A 5,784-nucleotide genomic window follows, 5' to 3' on the forward strand; every position below is an offset into this window, starting at 1 on the left:
CCTGCGTTGCTGTGGCTCTGGTGTAGGCCGGTGGCTATGGCTCCGATTCGACCCCTAGCCTGGGAACCTCCATATGCCGCAGGGGCGGCCCAAGAAATAGCAAAAAAATAAAATAAAATAAAATGACTCCCATTGATTCCCAGCCCCTCATATGCATGTCCCAGTAAGTGCCTTTTGTTGTGTGTAGATTGAACTTAGTGACTTGCTCCTAACAAACAACGTGGCACAAGTGATGGGATGTCACTTCTTTTTTTTTTTTTTTTTTTTTTATTTCCCACTATACAGCAAGGGGGTCAGGTTATCCTTAGATGTATACATTGCAGTTACAGTTTTTTCCCCCACCCTTTCTTCTGTTGCGACATGAGTATCTAGGCATAGTTCTCAATGCTATTCAGCGGGATCTCCTTGTAAATCTATTCTAGGTTGTGTCTGATAAAAAAATATGGAACGCTTCACGAATTTGCGTGTCATCCTTGCGCAGGGGCCATGCTAATCTTCTCTGTATCGTTCCAATTTTAGTATATGTGCTGCCGAAGCGAGCACGGATGTCACTTCTGAGATTAGTTTACAAATGAATGTTTACTTCCATCTTGGAGTTCCCCGGTGGCCTAGTGGTTAAGGATTCAGCATTGTCACTGCAGTGGCTCAGACTTGATCCCAGGCCCAGGAATTTCTGACTGTGCAGCCAGAAAACAAACAAACAAAAACTTCCATCTGTCTGGCTCTCTCTTTCACTCTCCCTCGCTCTTCGCACTCACTGTGAAGAAGCAAGCTGCCGTGTTTTAACTGCCTAGGACTTTTAATACCCGCTTCCTCCAGCCACCACCCAGCAATAATAAGGTGACTCTCATCCATCCTGAGGAGGATTTTGGAAGAGAAGAAACTGATGAAAGGGGTTTTTAAACCTGTACACGAAGTCTAAGGCGGACTCCTGTGTGACCCATATGTCAAACTGAATAGAATCAATAGGGCAAGTATAACTGAATTATAATGTGGAATATCATGCAGGTTTTCAGATTCATCTCTGGTAGCACACAAACAAAGCAGATCAGAGTAGTACTCAAGCACTCTGAAAATGAAATCTTGTTTGGAATGACAGCCCATAGAATTAAGACAGGACCTACACACTAAATAGTGTGACTGCCGGAGTGCCCGTCATGGCTCAATTGGGAGTTCCCATTGTAGCTCAGCAGTAATGAACCGGATTAGTATCCTTGAGGATGCAGGTTAGATCCCTGGCCTTGCTCAGTGGGTTAAGAATCTGGCATTGCTGTGAGCTGTGGCATAGGTCAGTGGCCACAGCTCTGATTCAACCCCTAGCCCAGGAACTTTCATATGCCTCAGGTGTGGCCCTAAAAGGACAAATAATAATAATAATAATGTCTTTTGATGATTTATCAGTGGAAATAAAAAATCCTGTCCCTTGAGGGACTTCTAGTTTAACTATAATTCAAAACCCAATAGAATGAATACACCTGGAAAGGCACTTTAAAAGTCTCTGAGAGTGGGAGTTCCCTTCGTGGCTCAGTGGTTAAAGAACATGACTAGGATCCATGAGTATGCAGGTTCGATCCCTGGCCTCCCTCAGTGGGTTAAGGATCCGGTGTTGCTGTGAGCTGTGGTGTGGGTCGCAGATGCGTCTCGGATCCTGCATTGCTGTGGCTGTGGTGTAGGCTGGCGGCTACAACTCGGATTCAGCCCCTAGCCTGGGAACTTCCGTATGCCACAGGTGTGACCCTAAAAAGAAAAAATAAAGTCTGTGAAGAGGAGTTCTTTCCTGAATTAACGTCTACTAAGTTTCATCACCTGAATAAGTCACTGAAGCTTATCTGAATGAGGCGCAAACATGAAGGGTTTGGGAATGGATTATGTCTAAATTTTCTTCCAACACTAAAGGTCATGGATCTATGAACTTCAGCTCATTTAACGCAGGTTCCATTGAGGCTTCGCAAGATCACTGGTAGAGTCGTGAGAACGGCAATTCAGGCAAAGCCTCACCTGGGCAACGATGTGGTCACTGGAAGCACACGCTCTGCCCAGAGAAGAGCAAGAGCCCCAACTTCAGAGTGAAGGTTAGATGTGTGCTGGGAAGCAGTGTGGAAGAAACGAAAAATGTGGGTGGGACTCAACAGGGGCTGTGACTACCAGGCAGAAGAATCTTACCTAGGAGTACGGGGTTCCCGAAATAGCTGGAAAAGAGGGGGCAGCAGAATGAAGGCAAACAGGCAGTAAATGTAGTCCTTCCTAAATGCATGTTCCTCTTAGTGCTTACCTGTGGAAGGCGGTTGCAGATCTGATGTTAAGCAGTCTTTCTTAACATCAGAGCAGGTTCCTAGATGTTCTTGGTCATGTGAAGGAGAGCATGAGGATTCGGCTTTCAAAAGAAATGCAGAACAGCACTTCCTAAGTATGCTATCGAGCACTACTTCTATGACATGTCAGTGCGTATTCTTGGGGGAGTTGGAAGACATCAAAAACAGAAATGCCAAATAAGCCAAGTTATTATTTTTTAACTCTAGAACTTAGGACCTTCACTATACTAATAATTATGAATCTCCAAGGAAAGGATAGAATATACATTGTTGGCCTATGCATTTTTTTGTTTTGTTTTGTTTTTTTGCTTTTTAGGGCACTACCTGCGGCACATGGAGGTTCCAGGCTAGGGGTCAAATCAGAGCTACAGCTGCCGGCCAAGGCCACAGCCACAGCAATGTGGGATCCAAGCTGTGTCTGCAACCTACACCCCAGTTCATGGCCATGCTGGATCCTTAACTCACTGAGCAAGGCCAGGGATCAAACCTACATGCTCATGGATACTAGTCAGATTCACCTCCACTGGGCCACAACAGGAACTCCGGGCCTATTGTATTTAATAATAGATCCCATTTTTGTTGAAGCATCTCCTGGGCCCAGTGTTCTGTGGTACACAGTTTGGAAAGTAAAGGGATAGAAATTTCTTATCAACAAGGATAAAAAAGAAATTGGCCCACATACTTTCAATTGCCTAACATTGTTTTTATTCAAGGCATGGCATTAAGCATGAAATCAAGTACAAGATACTCTGCTGGGCTTTCTGGAAGAGTTAAAGATGATAGAGCATGGTCCTTACCCTCATGGAGCTTAGAGTACAGAGAAAGATAACATATGGACAAAGTCATCAGTTTATGGTGGAAAGTACTTCTAAGTTCTGTGAGAGAAACACAGATCCTGTGTGAGTCCAGACAAGAGAGAAAGCCGTGTGGGGTAAGAGAGTGGACGTTTTGGGGGGAGGGGAGAAGGGATGAGCTGGAGGCTTTGTGGCACTCATGTTGAGCCCTAAAGGACAGATAAGATTTGGACATGGAGAGATACCAAACATTACAGGCAGATGATATGCCCAAGCAAAGGCAAAGACATGTTTGGGAGCAACTGCAATCAAATCATTTGGTTCAAGCCATGGTTTTCAAACGAAGAGAAGGGCTTATTGGCAAGTGCCTTATTTATTCATCAAGCAGAGCTCCTCCATCATGAAATGGTTTATGTGTCAGCATTCTGTGCAACCAGCCGACCAAACAAAAAACCCACACAATTTAAGAAACATGGGGCCCAAAGTGGAGTGTCCAAGGGGGAGCAAAGAGAGAGATCTGATAGTATAGAGGAGATGAGCCAAGAGTTTGCCGATGGCATTGGCAGTGTCTGAAGGTGCAGGAGCAAAGGGATGATGTGGTCAGAGCTTCAGAAAATCAATCAGGTGGCCTCTGAGGGGTGGGTGAAAAGATGGAAAAGGCTAGATCTGTGTCTCTTAGGAAGCCCACGTTGGCCCTACCATCTCTTGCTTGGAGGAAGCAGGGAGAGTAGTGGAGACCACTGCAAGGACAGTCTAGGCCTAGACAGTGAGAGAGAAAATGCAGAGGAGGGGGTGGAAGGGAGACTCCATGGAGGTGAAGGGCGGGCAGCCCTGGAGTCCCCAACTGGCGTCAGTTGAGAGGTGTCCTCACCCCACTACCCAGCCCAGGCACCCAGAGGACTCACCTCATTCCAGTGACTACTCAGATTCCTAGGATTGGCACCTGTCACTCGCAGATCACAGAGGATCTGAGCAGAAACAACGCAGGCCACTGTTACTTATTATTAATCTGCATATCATTTGGAGACACCTATCTGCCAGCCCTTGCTAAGGACCAGATCAACTGTGGATGGCCGTGGCTCTCCCTGCCCAGGGAATCCCCCAGCATAAATGAGACGGGGAGAACTCAGAGTGACAGGAGCCCATACAGAGCCTCAAGGTCTAAACATGTCACTTGCATTCTAACATCAGGCATCCTTCATCCCAGTCCTGGTCGGTTATACCCAGAGTGACATGGATACTACCAGGATCAGGTCTCTAGCCCAGGACCAGTTCCAAAATCAAGGCCTGAGTGAAGTGTCCTGCCAGCCCAGACAGTGGAGAGAGTCTGGTGATAACTGTTAAGAGGAGCAGCTCCATAGCTCCAAGCCCTGTTCCCCTTCTCCAGGCAGAATGAAGCTGTCAGTGCCGAGGATACCACCCATCATGCTGCCCTGTGAGTTTTTTGGTTTGTTTGTGTTTGCATCCATGGCATATGGAGGTTCCCAGACTAGGGGCTGAATCAGAGCTGTAGCCACCAGCCTACACCATAGCCATAGCAATGCAGGATCTGAGACTTGTCTGCAAACTACACCACAGTTCACAGCAATACTGGATCCTTAACCCACTGAGCAAGGCCAGGGGTCAAACCTACGTCCTCATGGGTGCTAGTCAGATTTGTTAACCACTGAGCCCTGTGTCCTAGTTGAGGCTCAGAAGGAATGATGAGACCGAACCTAAAAGCTGAGTCTGTGGTGCTGGCTCTGAGCTGTGCTCAAAGGGTCCCAACAGGAAACACGTGGCACAAACGATGTAGGATGATTAGAAAAAGGTTTAGTAAACTTTCTGTTTACAACGATGTGGATGGGATATAGAGAAACAGAGGAGGACATAGCACCTTAGAGCCTGAAGAGGCACAGGGAAGAATCTGCTTCTGAAAGCCAGAGGCACACGGAGCTGGGCAGAGAGGACCTGCAGGAAGCAGTCAACCTGCAGCTGCCTGGCAGGGAGGGAGAGGGCTGCGGAAGAAGGACCCTGGCTTCACACTCCTCTCTCTCCCTGATCGCCCATCCACCCACCTGACTCTTCACTGGCCAAACCCAAACAGGCAAAGGACAAAGGAGTCCATCGATGTTTTTTTATCAGCTCTTGGGCATGGAGCAGAAGAGTGAAGAGCAGAACTGGAGGGACCACTGGAACATATCCTGCAGAGCAATCTGGATTCAAACCCCTGCTGTGTGACCTTTAGCAAGTCACATACCCTCTCTGAGCTGCAGTTTCTTCAGCTGCAAAATAGAGATCATTCCTTTTACTTCACGGAATTTCCCTGAAAATCAAGTGATACACACACATACACACTGACATCTAACCTAGAACTACTTTGTACACATTAGATACTAGACAAATGGTAATTGCTGCTGCCTGTTCTCTTGCCCCCACCTCCTCCTTTCTAAAACGCTATATGTGGCCAGTCCTCCTGAAGGGTCTCTGAGTTGAGCTTCCTCCTAGTCTGACACCAGTGCTTTTGTTTGCTTATGGTATGGAGGGCCAGGCACAAGGCACTGAGACCAGGGAGAATGATACAGTCCCGGATCAAACACACCAGCAAGATGTATTGAGCTGGTCTCCTGGTTGATAAACCAAATTGTTGTTTAAATAATTGATAAACCTAAGAGAAGTCAAGCTTCTCGCAGGAAGCG

The 5,784-nt window shown here is 46.9% G+C and overlaps 1 non-coding gene across 1 annotated transcript; it reads right to left on the reverse strand.

The window, feature by feature from the left end:
* Positions 1 to 436: 436 nt before the first annotated feature.
* LOC146402684 (U6 spliceosomal RNA) lies at positions 437 to 543 on the reverse strand. The gene has a single exon (XR_014808674.1). It is a non-coding gene; the product is annotated as a U6 spliceosomal RNA (small nuclear RNA).
* Between the last annotated feature and the right edge of the window lie 5,241 nt (positions 544 to 5,784).

This window comes from Sus scrofa, chromosome 6, assembly GCF_054392235.1.
Source record: "Sus scrofa isolate SSC_HxYL_T2T_F1_AM1 chromosome 6, Sscrofa_HxYL_maternal_Yorkshire_Landrace_v2.0, whole genome shotgun sequence".
Classification (NCBI taxonomy): domain Eukaryota; kingdom Metazoa; phylum Chordata; class Mammalia; order Artiodactyla; family Suidae; genus Sus; species Sus scrofa.